Source organism: Muntiacus reevesi, chromosome 1, assembly GCF_963930625.1.
Source record: "Muntiacus reevesi chromosome 1, mMunRee1.1, whole genome shotgun sequence".
NCBI lineage: Eukaryota > Metazoa > Chordata > Mammalia > Artiodactyla > Cervidae > Muntiacus > Muntiacus reevesi.
In genome coordinates this window covers 142534856-142547264 of record NC_089249.1, presented here as the reverse complement: position 1 = coordinate 142547264, position 12409 = coordinate 142534856, and the positions used below count along the sequence as shown (strand labels likewise).

The 12409-nt window shown below is 44.4% G+C and overlaps 1 pseudogene; it reads left to right on the top strand.

The window, feature by feature from the left end:
* The first annotated feature begins 9742 nt into the window (after positions 1 to 9742).
* LOC136163951 (nucleophosmin pseudogene) lies at positions 9743 to 10614 on the top strand (annotated as a pseudogene).
* The last annotated feature ends 1795 nt before the right edge of the window (positions 10615 to 12409 follow it).

Genomic DNA, 12409 nt, shown 5'->3' with positions numbered 1-12409 from the left:
ACTTGCTAATAGTAAACACTTAAGACCTGATAATTATAGTTCATTTCACAAATATTTTTAGGGTGCCCACTGTGTGCAGTTGCTGGGCTCAAATTACAGACATCACAGTGAAATAGTTCAGACAGCCACTTCGTGTACTAGGGGAAACAGAACAGTTAGTGGGAAGTCCAGATAGGGATATCAACAAAGTGCACCAGAGCTCATCATAGTCAAGGGATCATGCTAGAGAAAGGGGGTCTAATTGAAAAGGCAAAGACAAGGGTTGTTAGCCAGAAAAGGAAGAGGAGTGCGAGGTGAAGGGAAAAGGGAGTGTGGCAGTTAGAGAGACCAGTGTTGCCAAGGCTGAAAATTTGAGAGCCGGCGTTTGGAGATCTTTATTCAATTTGATAGAACTGCCATGTAGAGTTTGAGAGAGACCCTGAGATCAAAAGGTAGATTTGGAAGAGGTGAGACTGAAAATACATGGGAACCAGATCATAAAGGACCCTAGATCTGTGATGTCTTTGTTGTAAAGGCAATGAAAAGGTTTTGATTCATGATTGAGAAACTCATTTATCTAACCTTCATTTGACACAGATCTGTCAGGTATTTACTCCCTTCCAAGCACTGTGTTTGGGGCTGGGGGTGTACTTGGTGGTAGGCAAGTTAGGCACAGAACTTACAGGTTAGCAGACAAGAGAGACAAAGAAGTCATTTTAGCCCAGAATGATGCATGTAGCAACTTGGAAGTTGCAAGGTATGATGAAGACACATAGGTGAGACCATCAGCCTAGACTGTGGGTGAGGAGGAGCCAAGGAAGGCTTCAAGAGGGATGTGTAAGCTATATGAAGGATGGCTAGGCATTAGCTGGCAAAGAGGAGCTGAGGAAGTGTGCATTAAAGACTCAAGATAAGGGAGAACGCTCACTTGGAGCATTAGAAGAACTCAGCTGTTTCTGCAGTAGAAAAAAGGAGGAATTGTTAGATGAGACCAGAGAGAAAGCCACTATATAACAAGTTTGGATTGAAGGAAATAGAAATATAGGAAGCAATTCTCAGATTTACATCTTAGAAAGAACACTCCAGGTTTTGGGAGTACTAATGACATTTATTCAGTAAACATTTGTGGACTATCAATTCTGGGTCCTAGGCACCAAAGTTCATGGTTTGGTGGAGGAGACAGAAAAGCTGACAGCAATAGTGGAATAATTAAATAATAGAAGTCTGAATTACACTACAGACTGACTTAACAAGAGGGAGTCAGAGAAACCTCCAGAGGGAGTGGCTTTTGAGCTAAGCCATAAAGATGCATAAGGGGCTTCCCAGGTGGCACTTGGTAAAGAACCCGTTTGTCAATGCAGGAGACACGGGTTTGATCCCTGGGTTGGCATGCTCCCCTGGAGAAAGGCATGATAACCCACTCCAGTATTCCTGGCTGGAGAATCTTGTGGTCAGAGGAGCCTGGTGGGCTACAGTCCACGGGGTTGCAGAGTCAGACACAACTAAAGTGACTTAGCACACACACCTAATGATGCAAGCGCCTTAGCTGGTGGCTCAGGGGTAAAGAATATCTTCCTGCAATGCAGGAGGCATGGGTTCAATCCCTGGGTTGGGAAGATCCCCTGGAGGAGGGCATGGCAACTCACTCCAGTATTCTTGCCTGGAGAAGTCCATGGACAGAGGATACGGGCAGGCTGTAGCCCATAGGGTCACAAAGAGTCAGACACAATGGAAGTGACTGAGCACACATACACACACACACACACACACATAAGGATGCATTGGAGTTTGCCCAGGTATTCCAGTTAGAACAGCAGGCATAAAGACGTGTCATGTGAAAGAGTATGGCCCACTCTTTCAGAGTCATTTCAGGTGGTCTTGGGTTTCGGTTGCACAGGGCAAGTGACTGGAGAGGAGATTTAAGAAGAAGGTTGGTAGACACATTCTCATTTGTACATTTATTAAGGATTTGGACTTGAGCCTATAACTTGAGGGAGAATCACCGACCCCTTGAAGAATCTGAAGCTATTTTTGGACAAATGCACATGTGTGCTGAATATGCATATAATTTCAGGGAACCAGAAATCTGCAGTTACAATCTCACTGCTCTGGGCAAAGGAGCCTTTGAAGAATTTCCAAACAGTGGAGCCACATGATCAGATTTGCACAATAGAATGGCCACTGGGCGAGGGTGGAAAGAGACTGGAGGCAAAAGTTCTGCTAAAAGGTTCTCATAAGACAAGAGGTATGAAGCTGTAAGGGCCGTTCCATCATGGTGTCAGCAGGTATAAAGAAAAGGAAAGGCATCAGGAGTGGGCATGGGCCAGGATGTGATGGCAAATGGATATGGAGAAGGGTAAAAAATGGTGGTGCTACTGTTCCCAATATCTGCTCTTCCCATCATTCTTAGTAATAGAATCCCCATCTTTTAGCTGGACACATCACCACGCAGAACAGAGACTCCATCTCCCAGCCTCCTTCACGGCTTGACATGGCCGTGTAACTAAGCTCCTGCTAATAAAATATGAGTGAAGTGATATATATGCATGTTAACCCTAGCTCCTGCATTTAAAGAAGAAGGAAAATGCATTTCTCCCTACCCACTGGCTGGGATGTAGTAGTAATGAATCTTGATCATGAAGATTAGGTCAACAGTTTAGGGATCATAGAATGACAAGTCAGATAGAGCTTAGACCCTCAACATTGTAAAGCCATTGATTCTGCTTCTGACTGTTTATTCCCCATTTGATATGTGAACAAGAAATAATTCTTTAGCTTGTTTACTCCACTGCATGTTTGGGAACTCTATTGCAGGAGGAACTGGAAAAATGCACTCAGCATCCCATGGCAGTCTCAACAGTCTAAAGTTGAGACTATACCAAGTGGGAGAAAATATTTGCAAATTATGTGACCAACAAGGGCTTCATTTCCAAAATATACAAACAGTTCATACAAGTCAGCAACAAAAATCCCCAAATCCCTTTTGAAAAATGGGCAGAAGATCTAAATAGACATTTCTCCACAGAAGACATACAGGTGGCCAATAGGTACATGAACAAATGCTCATCATCACTAATCACTGGAGAAATGCAATTCAAAACTACAATGAAGTACCACCTCACACCAGTCAGAATGATCATCTTCAAAAAAAATCTACAGATAATAAATGCTGGAGAGAGTGTGGAGAAAGGGGAACTCTCCTAAACTGTTGGTGGGACTATAACTTGGTACAGCCTCTATGGAGAACAGTATAGAGCAGGAGGTTCCTCAAAAAACTAAAAATAGTGTTGGCATGCATTCATGCTAAGTCACTTCAGTCATCTCCAACTGCATACAACCCTGTGTACTGTAGCCCACCAGGCTCCTCTGTCCATGGGATTCTCCAGGCAAGAATACTGGAGTGGATACCAAGCCCTCCTCCAGGGGATTGTAATGACCCAGGGATTGAACCCACATCTCTTACGTCTCCCACATTGGCAGACAGGTTCTTTACCGCTAGCACCACCTGAGAGTTGGCATGTTATCAAGCAACTCCACTCCTGGGAGTATATCCAGACAAAACTATAATTTGAAAAGATATATCCACCTCTTGTTCATAGCAGCATTGTTTACAAAAGATATGGAAACAATGACAGATGAAAGGATAAAGAAAATGTGGTGTATATATATAATATATATATAGTATATATATATAGTAACACTGCTCAGTCATAAGAATGAAATAATGTCATTTGTAGCAACATGGATGGAACTAGAGATTACCATACTAAGCAAAGAAAGTCAGAAAGAGAAAGACAAATATCATATGATGTCACTTATATGTGGAATCTAAAACATGACACAAATGATCTTATCTACAAAACAGAAACACAATGCCATATGATATCACTTACATGTGGAATCTAAAATATGACACAATGAACTTATCTACAAAACAGAAGCAGGCTCACAGACATAGAGAACGGATATGTGGTTGCAAGGGAGTAGGGGAGGAAAAGACTGGGAGTTTGGGATTAGCAGATGCAATTATTTGTAGGATGGATAAACAACAAGGTCCTATGTGTAGAACAGGGAACTGTAGATCCAGAACAGGGTGGAAACAAAGGCCAGGCCGTCTTCTCCTGTGTCTTCATATCAGCCTCCTCTGTGCATGTCTATCTCTGTGTCCAAATGTTTGTTTTTAAAGGACGCCAGTCATACTGGACTGGGGCCCACCCTAAGTACCATACTTTAACTGGACTACCTCTGTAAAGAACCTATTTTCAAAAAGGTCATATGGTGAGGTACTAATTGTTAGGACTTCAATGTATCTGTTTGGGGGAGAAGAGGGGACACAATTAATCATATAACACATATTTTTATTCCTCTCTTCTAAAGATGCTCTTCCCTCTAGCTCTCACTCTTCCTCAGTTAATGCCTACCATTTCTTAAAATTGCATCTCAGTGTAACCTCCTCTTGGAAGCCTCCATTACCTCTGCCCCCAGGACCACCACAGATACTCACAAACCTGGAGGGATGACCAACAGCTCTCATAAGCTCCACATCAGTGCCACTCAGAATGTGGCTAGAAACTTCACAGTGATTTGACATTGTGCAGTCAGTAGGCTTCTATTGTGTTTGTTTTTAATTTCATTTTCCTATGTATTCATGTTTATGGATGCTGTAGGCTGAATTGTTGTTCAGTCACTCAGTCGTGTCAGACTCTTTACAACCCCATGGACCACAACATGCCAGAGTTGTCTGTCCTTCATCATCTCCAGAGCTTATTCAAACTCATGTCCATTGAGTCAGTGATGCCATGCAACCATCTCATCCTCTGCCATCCCCTTTTCCTCCTACCTTCAATCTTTCTAACCAACAGGGTCTTTAAAAAATTATATGTGCTGATGAGACAGCTAAAACAACTGTAAAACTTAAGACAACAGAGACTTTAAAAGAGACTACTTGACCTCTTTGTTTCTTCCCTGTCCTTCTCCATCCAACTGTTTGCAGAAGCAAACAAAGCAGGGTGTGAGAGGGTAGTCACATCCCAGATCTCAGGCACATCCCTGAACACATCTCAAGTGTGTGTTCCTAGTATCATGTAGGATAGAATTCAAGAATAAGCCATAGTAAAGCAAAAGGTTTATTCAGGGAGATACACACCCCATAGACAGAGTGTGGGCCATCTCAGATGTAAGAGGTACCAGGGGGCAAAGTTGTCAGTTTTTTATAGGGTGGATAAATTCATAGGTTAATGAGTGAGAGGAGTATTCCAGTTATTTTAGGAAGGGGCAGAGATTGCCATGAATTGGGGCCAATGCCCACTCTTTGACCCTCTTGTTCACCCTTGAAACTGTCATGGTGCCTGTGGGTATGTCATTTACCAGATGATGTATTACAATGAGTGTATACTGTGGCTCAAGGTCTAGTGGAAGCTGACTTGTCCACCATTTTGGACCCAGCTGGTTCTAGTCAGTTTGTGTTGTGTCTTCAATGTCTAAATCATTTTTTTAAAAGTTGCTCCCTGCCCACTTTCTGTCTCACAGCCTCTCAGAACCAGCAATTCTCTGAATGTGCTGTATTCTCTTTTCCTCTGCCTGGTTTATAAGTTATTTCTACTCCTGAAAAACTGTTCCCATTACCTGGAAATTAGTTCTATAAAGTAGCCAGCTTCACCTCCTCCAGGAAGCTGTACCTGATACCCGAGGCCTAAGATCATAGGGCCCTTCCATTTTCTTTAAGCCTCAGGCTGGAAGCAAGTACACAGGTTGGGGTTCAGGGTGGGCCATCCCCAAATCTGTCACAATGGCATATTGATCATTTCTAATTGGACTTGCTTGAGAAGCAGATAATGCAAGTAGGAAGTTCTGACTGCTGTCTCCCTGAAAAGCAAGAAATGAATCTCTCCTGGGAAAGGTGCACTCCCTCCATCTGGAGGTAGGAGGAAACCCTTATCATCAGAGACAGGGAATTCATAGCTGAGAAGCCTGTGTAGACAAATCTTGTTACTTATTTAAATTTACTAACCCAAGCCCAAACTCTGCTCAGGCTTCCCAGGTGGCTCAGTGGTAAAGAATCTGCCTGACAATTCAGGATATGCTGGAGATGTAGGTTCAATCCCTGAGCTGGGAAGATCCCCTGAAGAAGGAAATGGCAACCCTTTCAATGTTCTTGCCTGGGAAATCCCATGGACAGAGGAGCCTGGTGGGCTTCAGTCCATGGGTTTGCAAAGAGTTGGACACAACTAAGCAACTAAACAACAACAAAGCAAAACTGTTCAGATTCATTATTATTAATAATTAAACACCCAAAGCCTAAATTTCTTTGTACTAACATTCCTCACAAATTTATTGTTTCTTTGGCTAAATATTGTGAAAGTTGCCTAATTTGGCCACTTCTTAGTTCTTATTTCCATGAGATTCCATTCATGTGAATTAAAATTTGTTTCCTTCTCTCCTGTGAATATATGTTCTGTCAATTTTATTATTAGCCTATCTGTAAGAACTCAAGAAGAGAGGAAAGGGAATTTTTCCCCTTCCCTGACACCAGTAACTGAAGGGCCGTGGTAAGAGACCTGAAAGATTGAAGGTCCCTTATAGACAGCAGGGTACTCGGCTGGAATTTCTTACTACTGTCTGAGGTCAGGATAGGCCCCAACCAGGCAAGTTGCTGAGATGGCAGTTGAGAGCCAGTTGGCCCCATCAGAAGCCTGCCAGCCAAGTAGGGTCTGATTAGTGACAAGCTATCAATTTCCTAGAGAAGCACTTTTAAAAAGTACTTCCTGAAAACCGAAAGTCCACACTCTCATCTGCACTCCCAATCTGATTTCTCTAATTTCCACAAGAAAACACACACACACACACACACACACACACACACACACACACACACACACACACACACACACAATCAGAGGTGTTTTGGGGAGTGCTTAATTTTCTTGAGCAATGACTTTGTGCTGAACTGTAAGACTATATGGTCCCTTCGCAGCTTCTACACCTCCCGGCTTAGCCTTAATTCCATCTCACAGAACTCACAGAACCAAAGCTAGAAACAAAAATCAGACTAGCACCAAGTAAAGTGTCACAGTAGAGTCTGTGTACCCTTTGTGTGCCTGAGGAGGCAGTTGTAGAGAGGACACTGGTAACGTTTTCCAAACCTGCCACTTGTCTGGGAAACGAGCAGGACTGGCTAGGGTGAGTGCTAATGAATGCTGGAAAAATCAAGCTGACCCAGCAGAACACATACCAAATCAGAGGGCACTGGACATCTTGGGCTTGGATGAAACCAATGAGACAATTTTCTATCAAAAAAGACTGAATTTAATAAAATTAGAGTGAGGAAGGTTTTGCCAGCCACGGTTCCCAGGAAATGGAAAGTGCTGAGTCAGTGTGGGTCTGGTCTCAGCTTGCAGAGCTGAATCCTCGTGCCAGTCCTGGGAATAGAACTGTGGCTTCCTCAAGTCAGCAGATAACACCACGCCACTCTTCTTGATTTTGTAAGGCAGACTCAGCTTTTAGGCAGTACGTTTACTGTTATATGAGCTTCCCTGGTGGCTCAGACGGGTTCAATCCCTGAGTTGGAAAGGTTCCCTGAAGAAGGTAATGGCGAACCCACTCCAGTACTCCTGCCTGGAAAATTCCGTGGACAAAGGAGCCTGGTACCCAGTACCCAGGTATCTAACCCACGTCTCCTGCATTGGCAGGTGGACTCTTTACCACTGAGCCACCAGGGAAGGAGTTGGGACCAGGCATGTGAGTCCATGGGGATCTGGTTTAGAAAACTGTCAGAGAAAATGGCGGAGGAATAGGACGGGGAGACTACCTTCTCCCCCACAAATTCATTGGAAGATCATTTGAATGCTGAGCAAACTCCACAAAACAACTTCTGATCGCTAGCAGAGGACACCAGACACCCAGAAAAGTAGCCCATTGTCTTCGAAAGGAGGTTGGACAAAATATAATAGAAAACTCTCAGATAGAAAAGATTCTGGCAGTGCAAGTGACTAAAGGTGGAAGCCTTATTGGCCTGAGTCATTCTGGTAATGAAGGAGGAAACAGACAGAACAGTCTCCATCTTGAAAGCAGGACTCCATCTTGGACCAGACCCTGGACTTTGAGCTATATGCCCAGTTTCTATGGAAATGACATACCAACTGGAAAACCAGGCCCCCTGGATGGAAGAGCCCCAGGGCTTGTAGCTAGACTCTCTGCTGCCTAAAAGAATACCCTAATTATCTGTGTAACTGTATAGAATCATACATTCTATTATGCTTATTTGAGTATGACCACAGGCCTATTGATAATTGTCCACTGTTAACTACCTAGGCTTAAGGCATATGAATCACGGGTTAACTTTGATTGTATCTTTCTTTTCCTTTGTTCAGACTAGTTTCAGGGAATTTGGAGAGATGGGTTTGGGCATGTATACTTAGGGTATATAAGGTCTTCAGAAAAACTGGTCAGGGTCCTTGGCTAAGAGGAGACTCTGCCTTGGGCCCGCTGGTGTAATAAACTGCATTCCACTATCTGCATTGTCCTTCTGAGTGAGTTTGTTTCCCAGAATGCGTGGCTACAACATTTAGTACATTGGCCAGGAAACTCCTCACTTTGAGGAGACAAGTCCCATTTGGGACTACTCTGAGGCCTTGTGGCTCGAATCTTCTAGAGGGGGGAAGGCACTTCACCCTTCTGGAAGGAGTCTGCTTCTCAATGCCCGGACCTTTCACGTTAGCAGGTAGTGGACGGCAGCAGGGGAACTGAGCGCTCAGGTGAGGAGGAACCCACCTGGTAGGGTGGAAGAGGGGGCCTAATCACCCCCCTGGGAGAGATTAGAAGGGGCACAGACCCACAGGAGCCTGGAATAAGCAAGTGGCAATAATTGCTTGGTACACAGGTTGACGAGCGTGTTAGGGCTTAGGAAGGAAATTTGTGAAGGGCATTTAGGAGGTAGTGTCCATGCCATCTTGGGGAAAATTATTACCAAGCAATTGCCAGGGGATTTTTAGGAGAATAAACTTGGGTTTTGTGTGCTCGTATTCTGCCCTTCCCAAGGAGGTGTCCCATCTGCTATGAAATTCTTGACCCCCCTCAGAATTGTCAGGTTAGAAGGAAGGGGATACATAAGTGAGTACCAATTGGCTTTTCCAGAGACAGAATGGGACATGGGATATTTAACCCATCTGTATATTCATCTGCACCTGATCAAGCCCACCAAGGCAGAATGGACTTTAAAAGTTAAGGGAGAAATAGTCTTGGATTGCGTGGTGTTCTGGTTCGACTGTGCTGACTGGCAGGTGAAGACAGGCTGATCCCCCTTCTCCCTCTGGGATCTGGCAGGTAAGGCTCTTCTCATCCCAGTTAGGAAGGAGGCAGAATGGCAATTTAAGTGTCATTGAGAGGAAATATCAGAAGTACATAGGGTACTGAGAACTTCATAGACAGAACGAAAAGGAAAAGTAGAAGAAGGTCCGAGGAGGTAAGCAAGATAGGGGGAAGTGAATCTAAGCAACTATATTGGAGTGCATGATTAAAAATTTAAAGAAGGGATTTGGAGGAGACTATGGGGTGAAGATGAAGCCTAACCGCCTCCACATACTCTGTGAGGTCAAATGGCCCCCTATGAGAGTAGGATGGCCACCAGAGAGTAGGATGGCCACACCATGAACTTAAAAATAGTGGAAGCCCCCTGGTGTGATTCCGTCCTGCACGGCTGCTTATTCGACTATTAGTCGTTTAATTCCGCCCGGCTTCTCTCCTACATAAGTTCGTGCCGCCAACCATGGAGGATTCAATGGACATGGACATGAGCCCCTTGAGGCCCCAGAACTATCTTTTCAGTTGTGAACTAAAAGCTGACAGAGATTATCACTTCAAGGTGGATAATGATGAAAATGAGTACCAGTTATCTTTAAGAACGGTCAGTTTAGGGGCTGGAGCAAAGGATGAGTTACACGTCGTTGAATCAGAGGCGATGGATTATGAAGGCAGTCCAAGCAAAGTAACACTGGCAACTTTATAAATGTACAGCCAACGGTTTCTCTTGGGGGCTTTGAAATTAAGACCTGTGGTCTTACAGTTGAAGTGTGGTTCAGGGCCTGTGCATATCAGTGAGCAGCATTTAGTAGCTGTGGAGGAAGATGCAGAGTCAGAAGATGAAGAGGAGGATGTGAAACTCCTAAGTATATCTGGAAAGCGTTCTGCCCCTGGAAGTGGTAGCAAGTTTCCCCAGAAAAAAGTAAAGCTTGCTGCTGATGAAGATGACGATGATGATGAAGATGACAATGATGATGATGATGACTATTTTGATGACGAAGTTGAAGAAAAAGTTCCAGTAAAGAAATCTGTACAAGATACTCCAGCCAAAAATGCACAAATATCGAACCAAAATGGAAAAGACTCAAAACCATCAACACCAAGATCAAACAAAAGGTCAAGAATCCTTCAAAAAACAGGAAAAACACCTAAAACACCAAAAGGACCTAGCTCTGTAGAAGACATTAAAGCAAAAATGCAAGCAAGTATAGGAAAAAGTGGTTCCCTTCCCAAAGTGGAAGCCACGTTTATCAATTATGTGAAGAATTGTTTCCGAATGACTGACCAGGAGGCTATTCAAGATCTCTGGCAGTGGAGGAAGTCTCTTTAAGAAAATAGTTTAACAGTTAAAAATTTTCCATCTTATTTCATTTCTGTAACAGTTGATATCTGGCTGTCCTTTTTATAATGCAGAATGAGAACTTTCCCTACGGTGTCTGATAAATGTAGTCCACGTTCCATTGCCAAGAATGTGTTGTCCAAATTGCCTGTTTAGTTTTTAAAGATGGAACTCCACCCTTTGCTTGGTTTTAAGTATGTATGGAATGTTATGATACAAATAGTAATAGTGGTGGTCAGACAGATGGAAATGATGGGGAGACAAAAATATACATGTGAAATAAGCTCAGTATTTTAATTAAAAAAAAATTGTGGAAGTAGTCTATACAGCAGTCACAGGAGAACCAGGACACCTGGATCAATATCCATATATTGACTCATGGCTAGGGTTAGCTCAAGAGCCTCCTACTTGGACAAGGTTCTGTATCTAGAAAGGAAAGGGGAAAATATTAATGGCACAAAAATTGACTGATGATAAAAAAGAAAATTCTACAGGATTTGGATGGGGATGACCTGACCCCTCCCCCATACTGGATAATGACGCGCCTGCCTCCCAGTGCTCTACCAGGACCAGAGGCTGCCTTAATGCCCAATCCAGGGCCAGGTGAAGTTCCTGCAGCAGCCACTGCTCTTCCGCCAGCTTTCTGGGAGTTCATAGAGCCGCCATTTCGGCAGGCTCCAATCCCAGCAATGGAGACCTCTGGTCAGCGCCCCCAGAATTCCACCTCAGCTGGACCTCCTAGATTGTATCCACCTCTCCCGGTGAGTACTGATGGGAAGGGGGAAGAAAAGTGAACAATTAGACAGAGGCGGCGCTCCACCAAGAAACAGGGGGAAAGAACCCCACAACAGATGCCCCTCAGAGAGCTACAACAGCCTCCAGTTCAGGACGCATGGGGCAGTAGCATCAGCCCCTGTAACCTATTATTACCAGCCATTTTCCTCTAGGATGTATCAAACTGGCAGAGACACGATCCACCATACTCGGGGGAGCCACAAGCTGTGATTAGGCTAATGGTGACTATTTTTCAAACCCACAGCCCTACATGGGATGACACAGTCCAACTACTAGTCTCCCTTTTCAGCACTGAGGAAAGACATAGGATCCTAACTGAGGCCAGAAAATGGTTCAGAGAAATGGCGCCTGAGGGTACTGCAAACCCGCAGCAGTGGGCAGAACCAGCCACCCGTGAAGAGGGGCCCAATTGGGGCTGTAACACAGAGGAAGGGCGGGGCCACCTGGAGAGATATCGGGCGGCTACTTTACAAGGTCTCAAGAGGTGGGTCCAAAAAGCTATGAGTATCGCAAAACCCTCCAAAGTGATTCAAAGGGAAAGCATTAAATCACCCTCTGAGGTCTGGGAAAGACTGTACGAGGCCTATAGACTTTATACGCCAATAGACCCAGACAGAGACTGCTGGGTCTCAGATGGTGATAAATGCAACCTTTGTGTCTCTAGCCTACCCTGAAAATGTCAGATGGGGGGACACCAAGTGACTCATGAATTTTTATACATGCCCAGTACCTTTGTTAGGAAGAGACTTGCTGTCTAAATTGGGGGCACAAGTGACCTTTCCCCACTAAAGACCCACTGTTCGAGTGGGCTCAACCACCTATTTACTCTTCCTCTCAGTAACCCCTCAAGATGAATGGAGGTTGCACAATCTCCCGGAAAGGAAACCAGATGGGCTAAATAGTCGACAGAGAGAGTTAACAACAATTCCCTGAGGTCTGGGTGGAAGACGACCCACTTCCCCCCCTCCGCCCCAGGCTTGCAAAACAAGTCCCACGGCA